Here is a 19177-nt window from a genome sequence, read left to right as displayed (position 1 = left end):
GACAGCCCTCAGTGCAGAGACCCTGGAACAAACAGTAACAGGGCAACCCTCTCTCTCCTCCAGGCGGATTGGTCTGGGCATCCACTACAGGAGTCTGCAGCGTCTGGCACCCCCAGCAGTGACTCCTGCTTGTCCCTGAGAGCTGACTGAAGAGCAGGAGCCTGATCTCTCTGCTCTGAGACTGGAGATCAGATTCCAGCCATTTTGTGCTGGTCTCCTAAAGTGGCACAGGGAGCTTTCAGGGAATGAAGCCACACAGGAAAACCAGAAAGAGCTCACAATGAGCCAGACCCCGTGGCAAGGGGAGGTGTAAACCAGATGAGCAACAGACCACTGTGCATCAGTGCAGCATGCCCCTCCCCCGGAAGATCAGCTCCGAAGATCCCATGAACACCATGTTTATGGACATCAAAGGACTGCGTATCCCGGGTGTGGGACAACACAGTATACAGAATTTGAGCATTTACCTAATGATTCCTATACCTGCGGTTTAAAATTATACGATGCTTTTTTGTGTTTTTCCCCTTTTCACCTGGTTTCATATTTTCTCAACTCTGATTTTAAGGCTTTTGTTAACATCAATTTTTTTACATTTTTATTTTATAGATACATTCTTCATGTTTGCCTTTTTGTCACTGGAATGAATTTTATGGTTCTCCATCTATAAGTTTTGCTTCTTGACAATTTTGAGGTTTAGTGTCTCACGCTCATGGTGTATCCATAACCTATGCCAGTTTGTCCAGACAACTCTGTCTTCCTCCATATCTGGATGGGAGTGGATTTTCCTTTGGGAAGACAGGTTTGGTCTGCTTTGCTTTGCTTTGCTTTGCTTTGCTTTGGTTAATGGATGGCGGGGAAGTAAAAGACACGTGAGGTGACTAGAGGGGAGAGCACGGGCCTGCTCAGGACTTCTTCAGCTAGCCTTTCTCCCTGGTCTCCCTGGTCACATGGAATGAATCCCCTCAACTGTACATGAAGTGCCAATTCTGATGGAGAACCCAGCCTTATGGCCCTTTGCTCACGCCTGCCTGTCTCCTCACCCCTGTACCCTATATATCTGCAGGTTCAAGACTCCTTAGGCTACTTCACTAGCTCCAATCCCAACATCCCCTGTGAGGATAGGCCTTTCTACCCTTGGACCTCTGGGATCTTCATAGGCTTCCAGAAAGTAGGGAACATTTCTATTACTGCACGCATCCCTTGAGTGCCCAAGAAGCCGCATTTTCGTCAGAAGCCGTGAGATAGCAATAGGGAAGTGTTCATGGGATGAGACCGGGGCCCAAGGCTCAAGGGACCAGACTCTGACCTGGGTCACTTAATGATTGCATGAATGGGAGTTACTTAGGCCTTGGGGGCAGGAGAAGGATCCCAAACCATGGCTTCTCTACTGACCTCTGACTTTTAAAAGCCCAGTGCGCTCATCCAGGAGCTCCTCTACCCTCCACCTACAGGCATCTGCACAGAGAGAGGGAACACCCTTAAACATGTGCTCTGGAGTGAGGAAAGAGCAGTCAGTTGTTTTTCCTAAAAAAAGAAATTCTCTCAACACGACAATGGATGTGCTTTGGTTTGGTTTGGTTTGGTTTGGTTTGGTTTGATTTGGTTTTGTTTCATTTAGTTTCATTTGGTTTGGTTTCACATGGTGTTGTATTGTTTTGTTTCCATGAGCCCACATCAGAGATATGCCTGAGGATGAGAGACAGAGAGAGAAAGAGAGAGAGAGTCAGAAGGAAGCAACCAGTCCTGGGTCTCGTGTTATTGGACCATTATGTGCCCACTTGTCAAACATTGTCTCCTTGGGAAATCATCTGGAGGGTGAAAAATCTCCATGCCCAGGCCTCAGGAAGGAGGCAGCATGAACCAACATTGAAGTGGGTTTTGGGATATGTATAGAGGACAACCGTCAACTCGTCCCATTACAGACCAACGTGCAACCGAGGCCCCGTGTGGTGCTAATGGCACCCACCCTGGATGCTCAGGGATCAATGTTCCCTATGCAGTACTTCACGCAGAACCCTGGGTGTGCAGGAGATCCTCAATGTCTACGTATTCCCTGAACCGATCAAGCTGCTGTCTCCCCTCAGGTAACTAAGGCTGGAGGAATTAATGGAATTAATATAATTATAGAGAGGTTCAGAAATGCCGAGAAAACCCCCCCACAAAACAAGATCAAAAGCAAGACATGCACGCTATTCATCTGTGCTAATATTTTATTAAGGGACATAAAACACTACACACAATTCTAAATTAACACTAAAGAATAAACAAGCTGCATGGGTTAAATATTGACGATCACAGTTCCCGCAAAGCTACCAGCATTGACACAAGAAAAACCCATCTCAGGAGAAAACAATGTCCATTTGCAGAGCCCACAGCGGGTGGGCTCTATGTGTGTGTGCCTGTGTGTGTGTCTCTGAATGGAGATGTAAGTCCATGCGGATTTGGTGGATACCAAAATTTCTGCAAGTGAAATCATAGTGGTACATTTTAGCGTGGGAATTAACCTCAGGACTCCTGTTTCCTGACTATTGGTATTTTACCAACACTTCTGCTCGATTTAGAGCTAATGGCAATGAAAATGGGGTCAAAGTTTGAGGATATTCATGATGTAACATTCATTTTGTCAATTAAAACTTCCAGTTAAAAACGGAGATATCATAAAGAGCATCCTACACAAAATTTTTTTGGACTCCGTGATTACAGAATAAATATCCTAAAACATGGTGGTGTCAAAGATGACACTTTTATTCTCTTAGTGTCCAGTGATGACAAGTGAACGTCAAGAATTCAGCAGGGCCCCAGTGTTTCTGAAGCCCAGTCACTGACCAAGGCCTGGCAAAATGCTCCTGTTGTTCTTGGCCTCTGTTTAGTAAAGAAGACAAATGGACTTAGGTTTCCACCTTTCCTAAGACTTACCCAAATTCATAAACTGGAAAAGGTCATGGTCACAAGAAGGAATTAATTGTCTTGTCGACTCAAAATTTTCAGCAGACACTACTAATTCTGTAAGCAGAATAAACCATAATGGCATTTCCAAACCACGAGCCACCGCAGTGCCTTCCTCCCTGCATCTACAACTGCCAAAACCATAATGTGTAAAAAATGTGCAAGCCTACAACATACTCCAATTAAATCAAAAGTATATAATGGATATTGGTGTAGAATTACCTGAGGAACAGTTAAAATTAGGCATATAAAAACTGGATTTAAGATATAGACTTGCAGGAAAAGGAGTTTTAAAGGAATCTTTCCCAAAGCATAGAACCAGCCAGAGAATTTCTCTTGTTGTAGACCCGAGACACACCTAAGCAGAAAATGATATTCATCTAAACCTTCATAATCTTTGTATATTGGAATCATAGTAGAGAGAGATGAAGGTGTAGAAGCAAAGCAATGGATGCCACGTTCCCAAATAATTGGTTACAGCTACAAACATTCTGGCTGGTGAGGAGAACGTGTTCCTATGTGATATCTCAGCTCCTTTGGGAAAGTGAGCTTCCCTGTCCTACAGGACTGACATCTGACACTCCTTGGCTCCCTTGCGGTTAGTCAAAGGAAAAGGACTTTCAAAAAGATTTCCTTTGAACATAGAAACTCTGAACAAATTCTGTTCAGAAAGGTGCAGGGACACTTAAAGAGGTTGAGAAGAATCTGAATGTGTTGGCTGTTTTCAGAGGCAAGATTAGGAGGTGGGCTGACCTGAATGTTCTCTATGAGAAAGGGACCACACCCAAATCCTGTAATCCAATCAAGCGATTCCAGTGGATTAGAGGATTTTGTGCCTTATCCCAGGGCCCAAAAGCCATAAAAGGTGGAGGTGAGGGTCACTATCTGCCATTTGGAAACTGGCTCAGTGAGAGAAGCATCCCTTTGTGACCTGAAGCTCCTGGTTGAATTTATCTTGTGGACACTGTTTCTGCCGACATGGACGCTGCCTACCTCCACCGCTCAGAGGAGTCTCAGTTCAACGACTCTCCCAAACCCTAATCATGCTGGTCAAAGAGAGGTGGTGCTGAAGTCCACGGAGGACCCTCTCTGCCTGAGAAGACATCCCCTGCATCAAAGACACTCTCCTCCCTGACTGATCCTTTGGCTCCCACATCAGCAGGGCGGCCTCCCACCAAGACGCCTCTGAGTTGGGAGGATCTTTCCCAGGTGGGAGCTGGGCTTCAGAACATGGGGAATACTTGCTACGTGAATGCAACCCTACAGTGTCTGACCTACACAGAGCCCCTTGCCAGCTACGTGCTGTCCCAGAAGCACAGGACAGCCTGTAGGAAGCAGACATCCTGCATGCTGTGTACTCTGCAGGCTCACATGACCCGGGTTCTCTGCCATCCTGGACGTGTGCTCCGACCCCTTCCACTCCTGCTTGCCGCCTTCCACACACACAAGCAAGAAGATGCCCATGAGTATCTCATGTTCATTCTGGATGCAATGCAGCAAGCATGCTTGCCTGAAGACAAGCCCTCAGACTCTCAGCATGCTCAGGACAGCACCCTCATCCAGCATATCTTTGGGGGGTACTGGAGGTCACAAATCCAGTGTCTCCACTGCCAAGGCATTTCCAGCACTCTGGAACCTTACCTGGACATCAGCCTGGACATCGGGGCTGCTCAGAGTGTCAGCCAAGCTTTGGAGCAGTTGGTGAAGCCCGAAATGCTTGAAGGTGAAAATGCCTACCATTGTAGTAAGTGTCTAGAGAAAGTGCCTGCGTCCAAGGTGTTGACTTGGCACAGTTGTGCAAAAGTCCTCATCCTGGTCTTGAAACGATTCTCAGACTTCACAGGCAACAAAATGACTAAGGAGATGCAATATCCTGAGTGCCTTGACATGCAACACTCCCTGTCTGAGCAGAGGGCAGGACCCTTGGTTTATGTGCTCTATGCCGTGCTGGTGCATGCTGGGTGGAGTTGCCACAGCGGACGTTATTTCTGTTTCGTAAAGGCAGGAAACGGCCAGTGGCATAAAATGGATGATGCTAAGGTCAGCGCCTGCGTTGTGACTTGTGCCCTGCGCCAACTTGCCTATGTCCTCTTTTATATGCAGAAGACCGATATGGAAAGAGACCTTGTGAGTGGGTCAGTCGAGGGAGGAATCGTATCCCCGAGGCAGACCCCGCAGAGGTGGGTGAGGCCTCAGGAGAGAGCACAAGGGATCCCACTGTGAACCTTGCTGAGTCGGAGGAGCACGGGGAAGAGACCTCAAGGCAACAAACCACATTAGACCAGGGGAGATGCCTCCAAGAACGCAACCGACCTAAGCCTGAACTTCATGTCAGGAGAAGAGAAATTGCTCTTCCTGAGAATGCAGTCATCCTTCAACACTCCAAATACAGACATGAGATGCCCAAGAATCATCCTCAGCAAACCATGGACCTGCTCCACACTGCAGCTGGGATGATCCCACCTCACGTGGCCGGGGACGTGGCCAAAGTCCCGCATGTGCCAGGGAGAGCCAGACCAACAAAGAGGACGAGCAAGAAGGGACAGAGGTCTGGGGAAGCAGTGCAGGGATGTGTCTACTAACTCTGTTGCACATGGGCGCGTGCGCACACACACGCAGACACACACACACACGGTGTCACTCACTCACCAAACCCGAACACAGTCCCACACTGGAAATATTTGGTGTTGTGTGAAATGTGTGTTCTGTATGTATGGAAGAACCATCTATCTGGGTGTGTTCATGGGCTATGGCCTTCGACTGAAACTAGAGGACACTGACTTTTAAAGCGGGTTCATTGTCATGATCTTATATTGGAATAGTGTGGATTCATATGGGGTCTATCCAGGAACCGGCCTCTCCTTCAGCCTTGGGGAGAGTAGGGGCAACTTGCAGGTGAGAGGCAGTGAGCAGTCAGGATTGAGAGTGGATATGATGCTGAGGACCTGGATTTGAAGTATATTCGACCCTCTCGTCATGCTCCGCACTTCCCATTGCTTATCTTCTGTTTATATCAAAAGAATATTTGCCTGAACAGAAGCATGCGTGGGGCCTTGCCAGCGATGTGTTTTGGTCATTGCTTGGAAATGGTAAGAAAGGAATTAAATGCTTATTTTGGGGAGATAACTGCATCCAGCCTGATTGAATCTCATTGAATGTATTATGTTCCCTTCACTATCTCCTACATTAAGACGGCAGAGAAGGAAACTGACAGGGACTCTTATTCCAAGGGGAAATGCCCAGCCTCCCACTGAACATAAGTTTCTATGAATATTTTGCTACCGTCTGCTATGTGGCACCTCCTGCCACAGAAGAAGTGGACTCTGGATTTCAGACCAGTTCAAATTCACATTTGGACCTGGGTTGATACCTCAGAAAAACAGTGCCAAGTTCACGAATCTAGCAAAATGGTTTTTGAGGTCAGGATATAGGTGCTCTGTGTTATCATTCTATTTCTTACAGAAGTAATTGACAAATTGATTGTAGAATGAAAATTATCACATGATAACCAAAAGCTTCTGAGTGTGACCATAGATGTGCAGTTGTGACATCTCATCATAATGTATGTTCACTCTGTATTCAAACTTGGACATGCCACCCTTACTGGAAAGTAAGGGACAATAGGAACTGTGCAGAAGAAATCACACTTTTTTGTAGATTTTCATGTAACAGAGGCAGATTAGAGATAGAAAGTGTCACGGTTTCTTTCATGTCTGGGAATTTTTTTTTTTTTTTTTTTACAAATACAGTTTATCGTGTCATAAAGAGTGAGGGAACCTCTGTGTATGTGTTTGCTAGAGTTTCCTAAGAAGACCTGTAGGTATCCTCGTCCTCTGAAGACTGTCATAGGGAATGAGACAGCTCATGGACTGGGAGACTTGTCTTTCATAGAAGAGGACCCTCAGGAGGAGTCTGTTGGAATAAGGATATGTCCCCCTCCTGGACTGATATGGTGAACCAGCAATTCCTCCGCTGAACTAGTTGGAAATGGTCAAGTCCACAATGTGCTACGTGTTATGCTTTTGGGCGCCTACACATATACTCCCCCCACTACACAGACACTGCAGTTTTTCGTTAGGTATATATATGGGAATCTCAAAGGGTGCTTACCAATCCAGAATGTCAAGTTTGTCTTACTGAAATACATTTTCTAAAAAATGTAGGTAAATCATCCTGGCAATTTGTACATTGGTTGTAAACAGAAGTAAACAAGTTAATCTGAAACTGTTTTACAAATGTCTGAATTTCTGATTTAGAAAAAGATCCCATCCAGAGATCTGCAAATTATACCATGTTTTCTCCTAGAAGACATTTTCTGTACTTGTTGATATTATTTTTCTGAAATTGTTATGGGGAATATTGCATCTGCTTTGTTCATTTTTGATCTAAAATGTTATTAGGCAAAAAAAAAAAAATAAAAAAATAAAAATAAAATGTTATTAGGCAGTTGTGTGTTTTTTTTATTCTTAATAGAAGACTGCAACATATGATTTGGTGTGCATGCTTTTACTCCCCAGTATTTCAGATATTTGAAATAATTATTTTATTTCCAGGCTGGCTCCTCACAGAGGCTTCTTTGCCTGTTTACCCTGAGTGGAATTCCCGCAGCCACATCTAGGTCACCAGCAACCTAAATTCATATCCTCCCTCTATGGGAATGTCTCACTCCTACTCACTGGATTAATATAGGGGAAGCGCCAGGAGCCATTTAAGAGGACATGCAATGGGACATGGGCACATTATTCTTCAGGGTCTCTTCAGTTATGAGGGCTCTGACCAGGAAGAAGTGTGTGTGAAAAATTAGGTGGGGGGAGTAGATTTGAACCAGGAGCACACCATCTCTGGCCAAGGCTAGTAGAGACACCTGGGAGGGATGACCAGGAGATGGTTGGATAGCACATTGTGGGGACTGTGGAGGCTGGACAGTCAGCAGATGAATTCTCTGAGTAGGTGTCTGGAGGTCAATGCTCATCCTGTCCAGGTATCCATTAGTCACTTAAGGGGTTTCACTCTATATCAAGATCTATTAGTCAGGAGGACAGACCGAAGAATCTGCATAGCCTCCCACAGAACAGATTCCCCAGTCCTTTCCAGGGAACCCGGAATTGCCAATCCTGGATGCAGTTCTAGGGAGACCTCCAACCTGTTTCCAGGTGACAATGAGTTGAGTCCTGGCTCCATCAACCTTTTGCAAGATGTCAGGCTGGAAATGTTTTCACAATAGGGATCTGGGCTGAAACTGGGATTTGGGGACAGCCCCAGGCTAGATTCCATGGCGGTATGTGGAGGCTTAATCTGGGAGGCCACATTGAATCAGTGGTCTGTGAGGTTGACAACGAGGGTAGGTTCCTGGCCATGGTGGGTGGATGTAAGCTGAAGGGATTACTTGACTTCCCTTCCTGAGCTTTTGTGTTGTCCAGCAGGAGAAAACAAAGTCAGGGCTTTTCACAGGAGATATCCTAGGGGACATGTGTGTGTCGTAACAGGTTTGAGCTCATGCAGGAGACTTGTGGAAACAGCTTCTAGGGAGATTGCCTCCTCACATGGGGAATGCATTATCCCATTACCAACTGCTCTAATAGAAGATACCACAGATGGACCACATCTTACCTCTGCCTCTCCACTGTTGGTAATCAACCACAGTAAAGGCATGGAGATAGGAACAATCCATTCCACAGTTATATTATTAAAAGTGCTCATTTTACTGGGACAAGAAACCCAACCGAGTGGTGATAAGGAGACATAAAATGCATTAGCCTCCTGTTACCAGAGGGCGAGATGAGGAGGTTTCAATACAGTATTTTAGTTTCTTTAGCAGAAGCCATTGCATTCACTCTTCTGGCAGTGGACAGAGCTAATCCTGTCTTTAAAATTTTTAGTGATTGTGTGATACACAATTTGGAACCCTTATGGAAACAATACATTTTGTTGCATTCGGGATTGTTCCATTTGGAGACATCTAAGTAAACCAGTTCCATGTGGTGGCTCTAGCATGTTGGGTCTCACATGCCAGGGATCATACAGAAGCAAAGAATTCAAGGAAACATGGTACCTGAAGACTCCATAAACAAGGAAGGGAACTCAGGGAGAGAATGGAATTTTAAGAAATCCCACACAGAGTAAGAGCAAGGGAGTGAAGATACTCTGGTTCATAGACGTGAGACAGTAGTGGATAAGGAAAAGCCCCACTGTCAGGAAGGAATCCGATGCCAATTCCTTCCAATGTGGCTGCTTTGGCAGTTGAGGTGTTCTAGATAATGTCTGGTCAAGGGCCTTAGTGTCCTATGCTTCTTAACTGGAAATGAAAAATAATGTGAAACACGTTGGTCTCAGGAATGTGGGAGGCAGCTCAGCACCCAGCAGCATGGCTGCTGGGTAATCTCCTTGAGAATCTCTCTCCCTCTATTTTTCAGCCCCCACTCTCCTGCTACTCTGTGGTTTCTCTCTGGTCTCTTCTTGTCTCAAATCTATCTATCATCTATCTATCTATCTATCATCTATCTATCTATCTATCTATCATCTATCATCTTAAACAAGAAACAAACAATGAAACATGTTTGCATCTTTGCATCAATGTTCCCACATCCAAGTCAATTAGATCTGTGGAGTCCAGTGTTACTCAGTAATGTGGAAAAAGGCACAAGCCTACAACGTACTCCAACTGAATCAAGAGAATATAAAGGATATTGGGGTGGAATTCCCTGAGGAACAGTTAAAATGAGGCATATAAACACTGCATTTAGGATATAGACTCTTGTAGGAAACGGAGTTCAAAGGAATGTATCCCAAAAGCATAAAACCAGCCAGAGGATTTCTCTTGTGGTGGACCCAGGCCACACCTAGGCAGATACTGGTATTCATCAAAACCTTCATAATCTTTGTAGATTGAGATCATAGTTGAGAGAGATGGAAGTGCAGAAGCAAAGCATGGACACCATATACCCCAAATAATTGGTTACAGCCTCAAAGCCTCTGACTGGTGAGGAGAAGGCGTTCCCCTGGGATACCTGAGCTCCTTTGGGAAAGAGATCTTCCCTGTTCTAGAGCACTAACGTCTAACTCTCCTTCACTCACTTGAAGTTACTCAAGAAGAAAAAGGACATTCATAAAGGTATCCATTCAACATGGAAACTCGGATCAAATTCTGTTCAGAAAGGTGCAGGGGCTGCTGTTAGGGAGGTTGAGAAAGACCTGAAGGTGCTGTCTGTTGAGGGAGGCAAGATGAGGAGGTGGGCTGGCCTGATAGGTCTCTATGAGAAAGGGACCACTCCCAAATCCCTTAATCCAATCAAGTGATTAGTGCCGATTGGAAGCTTTTGCTCTTTATGATATTTCAGTTTTTAACTGAAAGTTAATTGACAAAAAGGATATTACATTATGAATAACCTCAAAGTGTGACCCCATTCTTATTGCTATTAGCTCTAAATTGAGCAGAAGTGCTGGCAAAATACAAATAGTTCAGGAACCGTGAGTCCTGAGGTTAATTCCCACGCTGAAATATATCAATATAATTTCACTTGCAGAAATTTTGGTATCCACCAAATCCGCATGGACCTACATCTCCATTCACACCCAGACACACACACACACACAGGCACATACACAGAGTCATAGAAATCTTTCTGATGAGGGCATCATTAGCTTCCTTGCAGCTGCTGATTGGCTCAAACCCTGCTGCAGCTAAGAGGATTAGATGGATGTCTTTCAAGTGGTTGAAACGTCACGTGACCTCGGAGCAGTATAAAAGTCAGGGAGCAACGGAAGTGGCCATTCCTCACCATCCCTCTCTCCCACAAGACACACCATCTCCTGCAGTGGAGCCTGTCCAGGACCTTTCCCAGCATCTCCTGACAGGCGTGAGGACAACAGTTGCACTTCAGGTGAGTTTTCGGACCACTGGTCCTACCTTTCCTGAGCGAATAATGGGACAGTGAGGAAATGGTGGATGGATTGGCCCTTCCTCCATGGGTTAAGGACTCTTTCTGGTCAAACATGTTCTAAGAGCAGGGACTGAGCCAAGGCATGGCTGTGAATGCCCAGGACACCCGGAGGTTCCAATGCCAATGGAATGGGGCCTCGAGTGTCACATTGGTGTGGGGTGGTAGACGAGCAGGGACAGAAGGCCTGTAAATGTCTCAGTGGGCACTGCAGACCTAGAGAAGACACAGGATCAGGGCGCCTGCGCAGCTCCATTGTTTCAGGGTCTGACTTGGGTCAGGTCATGATCTCAGGCTCTGGAGATGAATCCAGGCGCTCACTGGGTTTCCTGCCCAGGGAGTGTCTGCTTCTCCCTCTGTCCATACAGCTCAGGTGATCACTCTCCCTTACACACACACACACACACACACACACACACACACTCTCTCTCTCTCTCCCATAAATAACTGACTTTTTTTTCAATAGAAGAATTACCTGGTTCGCAAGGTGAAAATAAATTCACTTCCCAAAGTTTCGATGGCAGTTAATTAGGGGCACTGCCACGAACACATGGAATGGAAGTGCTCAGATGGGCAGCTTCCCATGGAGTAGAGGGGAATGTGTTTTCCCAGTGTATCTGGACTTAACTATGGCTTCCTCTGGCGTCCCAAGGGGCATTCAGATATGAGAGAGGGAAGCCCACTTTCCCGATGCTTTTGCCTTTTGCGTGCTCCATGGTGGATCCCACTCGGCCTCAATCGGGAGAGGTCTCGTCCCTGGTTTTGTTTCCACAGGGGATTTGGAGAGACTTAATGATAGTGTCAACAAGAGTCCCTGAGCCTCCAGGGTGGGCTTCCTCAGAGCGGGGATGTGGCTTGGCCAGGAGGGTGTAGACAGGAAGGAGGAAAGAGAAGAGACAGTGGGAATTGTGTGTTTGGCACAAATGTCCTGACACTCGCTAATGCCTCCTTGGTAAGACGGTACAGGGAGGAGGCCGATGTCATGGTGAATAGGACTCACTTGTTTCTTTTGCCTCAGGCTACCCGAAACCCATCCCCGAAGCAGACTGACTTGTCCCTCCAGGACGTGGGACTGATGGCGGCGCGTCACACCCAGCTTGGGCCCAACAGACCCTTGAGAGCCCAGAAGGGCAAGAGGCCACAGACAGCAGGACTGGCCCTCAGAGTTCCCAGACCAGAGGAGGAGGATCCCAGGGTAAGTGTGGAGGCTGGCATGGGTTTTGAAGCAGGAGCTCTGCCAGGAGTCTTGAGACAGGCTAGGCTCCCAGAAGATCATGGCCCAGACTCAGTTGTCCAATGTGACATGGGCAGGAAATGCCCCAGGCTACACATTGGGACACTCAGAGGCTCTGAGCATCAGCCCCAGGGCACCATAAGATCAGATTCAGCCTTCAGATTAAGATTCCCGAATCTTAATCTTAATGATGCTTCCACCTGTCTTCAACCTGACACCTCCAATGCCTTCTCCCCTCCCCTCCCCTCCCCTCCCCTTTCCATGGGCTGTGGAGGAAGCATCCTGAGGTCTTCACTATGCTGGCACCTCACTAGCCAGATAGGATGTCCCCTGTCCTCAACCCATGTGCCACACCCTGAGGATGGCCTCCCATTGGTGTGCTTGGCAGGTTCACTGGCATTTGAATGGATGCACTGACTCCTCCCCCTTCCTCCCCCAGGTAAAGTGCAGGGACTGTGGGGCCTTTGGACACAAGGCATCAAGCACCAGATGCCCCATAAAACACTGGGGCGCAACCCTCATTCCCGTGGCCTTGGGCTCCAGGAGGCTGAAGGAGAACGTGGAGCCGTGGAGTCAGCGGGACCAGCGGCACCAGGCTGGGCTGTTGAACCAGGCTGAGAGGGAGAAAGTAGAGAGACGAAGGTGAGTAATGGGGCTTGCTGACCCGAATGCCAGGGATGAGACCGATAGACACCGTGTCTGTGCGCAAGCACACTGTGTGCCCTGCTGCGTGCGGGCAGAGTCAGGAGAGGCGAGGCAGGCAGAGGAGCTCCCAGGCTAACAGGGACCACATTTGGCTGATGGTGCTGTCCTTGCTGACTTGGTGTGGGGTTTTGTGGCTGGAGCAGTGTGCCTGCACCAGTGAATGTATGGAGCTTGGCACAATATAAGGCAAACTCTCTCATAGGCTCTGAATGAGAGAAACTGCCTGGACGACCTGGTGGGCTCACTTTAGTCAGGGTGAGGGGCAGGCGTGGGCGTCAAATGGCGGAGTAGGGAAAAGACCATGTTGGCCCAAGCCCGGACCTGGTGTCCAGCTGGAAGACAGGGAAGGGAGTTCCTTCTCCTTTCCATGCTTTGATTTCTTGTGCAGGCAAGAAGCCGAGCAGAGGAAGGCCCTGCTCCAGAGGTTCCCCAGGAGACCCCGAGAGGAGCAGAAGCGCACCTGGAAGGAAGGCACAGAATCTTGTGACTATGTGAGGGTGAGTGTGCGCTGCTTCCCGGCTGCTGTGCTCTGTGGGGCACTCGCTGGGCTCCATTGGCCTCCTGGGGGAGGGCGGGGCTCCACTTCCACTCTGACCAGGGGCAGTTGAGTGGCCCGGTCTTTGCACCCATTTTTCCCTTGGTGCCCATGATGTTGCCTTATGCCTTGAATGTGTGCGAACAGTGGGTTTGTTGACATGTGAAGGTCATTGGCGGACACTCCTGGAACACATGCCATCCTTAGAGAAGAACAAGCCGCTGTCCTTCCTGACACATTCCCCCACTGCCCATCCCTCCTCAGGAGCTGCCACTGTGACCCTCCAGCAGCAGGACTCCTATAGCCTCGTGAGCAGAGTGGATGGAAGAACTGGTCCAATGGAGGAAGCATCGATGTCAGGCTAAAATTTGTGTGTTCCTCCCCGATGTCAAAAGTGCATCAGCAGCATCCAGTCATGCCTTTGTTCCGGACCAGCCCTGGAGCCGGATTCCCTACTTGTAGGTCAACAGATCCCATCTCTTTCTTTCCCTGTTCTGGGGGAGGGGGTGGTTCAGAAGGTCTTAGGCATTTGTTGGTTTCTTTCTTTCCTGAATGTTCCTTTTGCCTTGGTGCCGAGGCCACACTCATGGTGTCCCGTGTGTTCTCTTTTCCCACAGCGTCCACACATGCCGATGCCCGTCTACACCACCAGGATGCCTTCTATCCCTGAGCCTTCCCTGATGACGGAGGCACGTACTGAGAACCCTGACGTGCGTGTCCGGTCCCATTCTACATCTCCTCTCAGTAGCCCTAAAGTCAGCCTCAGCCCACCTAGTGGACCTCCTGGTGTCCAGGAAATGCCGGTTGCTGACACACCTCAGCCGGCACGCCAACCCTGTGTCAGGGCTGATAGCCTGGTTGTGCAGCAGAGAGCCAAGAGGCCCTTCCCAGTCTCCCTCGAAGATCCCCAGGCTGGCACCAAGGTCCATGGGCTGGGACACACCCAGGCACCACCCAAGTATCCTGAGGAGAACACCTGTCCCGCTGTCAGCAACGCATTGGCAGACAATTCCCAAATGGCCCTCCAGACTCCAGGCAAGAACTGTGCCCAGATGCCCCTAGACAGGACCCAGAACCCCCGAAAGAAAGCGCGATGGAGCCCCACCCAGCACACCCCCAGGAGCATCCAGGGAGCCTACCTGGGGATTTCGGGGAGTCTATGTCCTCCAGGAAGCATATGTGCACGTGGATGCACAGCCGTGCCCCCGCAGACCCGGAAGACACCTGCCCTCCTGCCAAGCAGGGGCACCCGGCCCACACCTGCCACACCTCACCTGGAAACGCTGCAGCCGTGCACCGTGTCCCCACGGCCGCCCTCTGTGCTGGCCCCCACTCAGCCCCTGAGAATGGTCTTCACCAGATTGGACAGAAGCTGCTGGAGCTCCAGGTTCCTAGCAGCTCCCTCATTCCTTCCTCCCGAGAAGCCAGGCCCTGCTCAGGGCCTTCCTGCCACCCAGATGTCAGATGGAGCCTGTGACTATGTCCCCTGGAGTATCCTCCACGATGACCTACAGGTGTCCTCATCCTCAGAAGACACTGAGAGCGAATGAGCCAGCTCCTGGCTTCGGACACTTGTCCTCCACCCCACTGCACCCTGACGGGGTGTCTGTGGACCTGAGGACGTGGTCCACTCCTGGACTGATGTGGGGATTCGGCACTTGCTCAGCCGCATTGCATGGAATATTTCAGGCCCACAGGGTCCTGCCTCTCATGTTTCTGGGGGCCGTGCTCAGATGCCCACCCCTCAACAGACACACTGTACTGTTCTTTATGGAAATCCATGGGCTGTGGCAAAGGCTAGTCTTCCCTGTGGAATGTCAAGTTGTTCTTCTGGAAATACATTATCTGTGAAATGGAGGGAGATTTGAGTGAGCACTTGTCACTCCAATGGAAATAAAATCTAAGATGTTAAGCTCTCTTTGGTTTACGCATGTCTGCATTTGGGCATTCAGCATGGCGTACCCACTGTGTGCTCTGCAAATGGATGCCGTATTCTCTCCTGACATGAGTTTTTCTTGACTCTCTGGTGGTAGCTTTGTGGGATTTCTGATGGGCAATATTTCACCCATGTAGTTCATTTTTGTTCTTGAATGTCACCTTCGAGTCATGTGTAGTGTTTTATTTCCCTTAATAAAATGTTAGCACCAATGAATAGTGTGCATGTCTTTCTTTGATTTTGTTTTGTGGGGTTTTGTTGTTGTTTTTGTTGTTGTTGTTGTTGTTTTTCAGCATTTCTGAACCTCTCTATAGTTATTTTAATTCCTCCAGCCTTAATTACCTGAGAAGAGACAGCAGCATGTTATGACCGGGGGATTCTTAGACATCGAGGGTCTAGGGTACACCCAGCTCTCCTGCATGAAGAGCTGTATAGGGAACATTGATCCCCATGCATCCTGTGTGGGTGCCATGTGCACTGCAAGGGGCCAGGGTCACACGTTGGTCTATAAGGGGATGAGTTGGTGGTTTCCCTCTATGCATATTCTGGAACCCACTTCAATGTTGGATCATGATGACTCCTTTCTGAGGCCTCGGCATGGAGATTTTTCACCCTCAAGATGCTTTAGGAAGCAATGTTTGACAACTGGGTCCGTGTTGGTCCAACTAGCATGAGATCCAGGCTACAGTTCTCTCTCTCTCTCTCTCTCTCTCTCTCTCTCTCTCTCAGAAATCTCTGATGAGAACCCATGGAAACAAAACCATACCACACCAAGCCAAAGCAAACAAAGCCATAGTGGTGTTGAGAGGATTCCTTTCTTAGGAAGAGCAACTGACTGGTCTTTCCTCACTCCAGAGCACCTATTGAAGGGTGCTCTCTCTTTCTCTGCAGATGCCTGTAGCTGAAGGGTGGAGGAGCTCCTCGATGAGCACACTAGATTTTTAAGAGGCAGAGGACAGTACAGAAGCAGGTTTGGGATCCCTCTCCTGCTCCCAAGCCCTCCGTAACTCCCATCCATGCAGTCGTTATGTGACCAGGGTCAGAGTCTGGCCCCTTGAGCCTCAAGCCCCTGTCTCATCGCATTAATGCTGCCCTATTGCTATCTCATGGCCTCTGAGGAAAACCCAGCTTCCTGGCTCTTGATTTCTGGCCACTCGATGTATAGGTGGGGAAACAAACATTCCCTACCTTCTGGAAGCCTATGAAGATCCCAGAGGTCCAAGGGTAGAAAGGCATATCCTCACAGGGGACATCGGGATTGGACCTAGTAGTAGCCTAAGGATTCTTGGACCTGCAGGTATATAGGGCACAGGGGTGAGGAGGCAGGCAGGCATGAGCAAAGGGCCTTAAGGCTGGGCTCTCCAGCAGAATTGGGATTTCATGTGCAGTTGAGGGGATTCCTTCCATGTGCCCAGGGAGACCAGGGAGAAAGGCTAGTTGAAGAAGTCCTGAGCAGGCCCGTGATCTCCCCTCTAGTTACCTCACGTGTCTTTTGCTTCCCTGCCATCCATTAACCAAAGCAAAGCGAAGCAAAGCAGACCAAACCTGTCTTCCCAAAGGAAAATCCACTCCCATCCAGATATGGAGGAAGACAGAGTTATCTGGACAAACTGGCATAGGCTATGGATACACCATGAGCGTGAGACACTAAATCTCAAAATTGTCAGGAAGCAAAACTTATAGATGGAGAACCATAAAATTCATTCCAGTGACAAAAAGCCAAACATGAAGAATGTATCTATAAAATATAAATGTAAAAAATTGATGTTAACAAAAGCCTTAAAATCAGAGTTGAGAAAATATGAAACCAGGTGAAAAGGGGAAAAAGACAAAAAAGCATCATAAAATTTTAAACCGCAGGTATGAGAATAATTAGGCAAATGCTCAAATTCTGTATACTGTGTTGTCCCACACCCGGGATACGCAGTCTTTTGATGTCCATAAACATGGTGTTCATGGGATCTTCGGAGCTGATCTTCTGAGGGAGGGGCATGCTGCACTGATGCTCAGGGGTCTGTTCCTCGTCTGGTTTATACCTCCCCTTGCCATGGGGCCTGGCTCTTGTGAGCTCTTTCTGGCTTTCCTGTGTGGCTTCGTTCCCTGAAAGCTCCCTGTGTCACTTTAGGAGACCAGCACAAAATGGCTGGAATCTGATCTCCAGTCTCAGAGCAGAGAGATCAGGCTCCTGCTCTTCAGTCAGCTCTCAGGGACAAGCAGGAGTCACTGCTGGGGGTGCCAGATGCTGCAGACTCCTGTGGTGGATGCCCAGACCAATCCGCCTGGAGGAGAGAGAGGGTTGCCCTGTTACTGTTTGTTCCAGGGTCCCTGCACTGAGGGCTGTCCCCCGGTGGTGCACCTACACCCTCTGTCTCTCCCAGGGCAAGGCGCAGGGTCCCCACTTCCCCGTCCCTTGCAGAATTCCCAGGTGGAGAGTGGTCAGCCGACTAGGCAAAGTGGCTCCAGTTTTACGGCCAACTGAGCTGAGAGCCCCCTTGTACTCTTGGTGACCATGACCAGTGTCCACAGCCCAGGATTTGGGAAGGCCACCCCCTCGGGCATCCCCATTCTTTCTGGAATTCTGGGAATTCTGAGACACTGTGTCCGGACTAGTGTCTGCCCATTTCACCAACTGAGCTCCTTTCAAGCAAGGTTGTCTCTCACCAGATCAGATTGCTAAGGCTTACAATTGTGGGCTCCGTGGCCCTTTCCTTTCCCAGTCCTGTGATGTGTAAACTGCCTGCCCTGCCATTTGCCTTCTGATGTATCGCTTTGGATTCACGTCTCGCATCTCCCACCTTGCCGAGGGTGGTTGCTTTTCTACTTGCAGAGGTCCAGCAAGTCTTTTATTAAACGTCATGTTGACTTCCTGGCTGTTCACAATGATTTGGTAGCATCTACCTAGCTTCAAGGATCCAGATGAACTGAGGTCCCCAATTCTTCTACCATCTTGCCCCTTCCCTATATTTTTTCATTTCAATTGTAATTTTGCCACTGATTTACAGACTTGAACTCATTGGGTTTTAAAATATATTTATTCTTGAGATAACAATAATCAATTTGTCAGGCTCCTCGTGGAGTTGGTACATATACAACGCCTAATATCTTTTGTAAGTTTTTATGAGAATACAATTATTGTGATGAAGCTATTTTGAGTTTATGATGTGCATAGAAGCAGGGTTAGAGGATGATAACACCTTAGTTCATATCCAACAGTAGATACTGATGCATTGATGGGAAGCCAGAATGGTCACTGTCCTCCTAATTTCTGTCAAATGCACTTAGTCCAATTTGGGAAATTTCAAATTCGATGTAGAATACTCTTCTTGGTTAACTGATGTGCAGCATCTCATGGCTCTAGCTTTGCTTATTTAATAGAGGATGCGTGGGCATAGCTGGTTGTTTTCCTATCCCGAGGAATCCACACACATGTGGAGAAAGTATCCTCTTCTCTTTTATAATGTAAAATAAATATGTGTCACTTGCTTCAAAAAGTTAAAATACATTGGATCCAGAAGTGATGAGGTCTGAAGACAGGTGGAAAACCATTTGTCTTACTTAGACAATATTTAGAGTCGTTCACTTATGTGTGGATGTGTGTGTTGTTCGAGTATCTGTGTGTGTTGGGGGTTTGTTTCAGGAAAGAGGGTCTACCTGGAGGAAGACCAGACCTTGCCCACCCCACAAGCTGTCCTCCAAAGCCCCATCTGCCCTGAAAACTCTAGTGATGAATGACCTGTCACTCTTCCTGCAATTTTCTCTATCCTACAACAGTCATGTCTGGGTCCAGGTGTGACTCTGAGACTGGGCTAAATAGTTCCCTCTGTGCCCTGAAATCCTGTGTCTGTCATTTTGGCTGGAGCCATTTTGTAAAACCTACCAACCTT

At 48.1% G+C, this 19177-nt stretch overlaps 1 pseudogene; it reads left to right on the top strand.

Moving 5' to 3' along the window:
- Nucleotides 1-350: 350 nt before the first annotated feature.
- Nucleotides 351-13636, top strand: LOC140615310 (ubiquitin carboxyl-terminal hydrolase 17-like protein 6; annotated as a pseudogene).
- Nucleotides 13637-19177: the final 5541 nt, after the last annotated feature.

Source organism: Canis lupus, chromosome 23, assembly GCF_048164855.1.
Source record: "Canis lupus baileyi chromosome 23, mCanLup2.hap1, whole genome shotgun sequence".
NCBI lineage: Eukaryota > Metazoa > Chordata > Mammalia > Carnivora > Canidae > Canis > Canis lupus.
The sequence above is the reverse complement of the archived record's forward strand: the minus strand, read 5'-3'. Positions and strand labels throughout refer to the sequence as shown.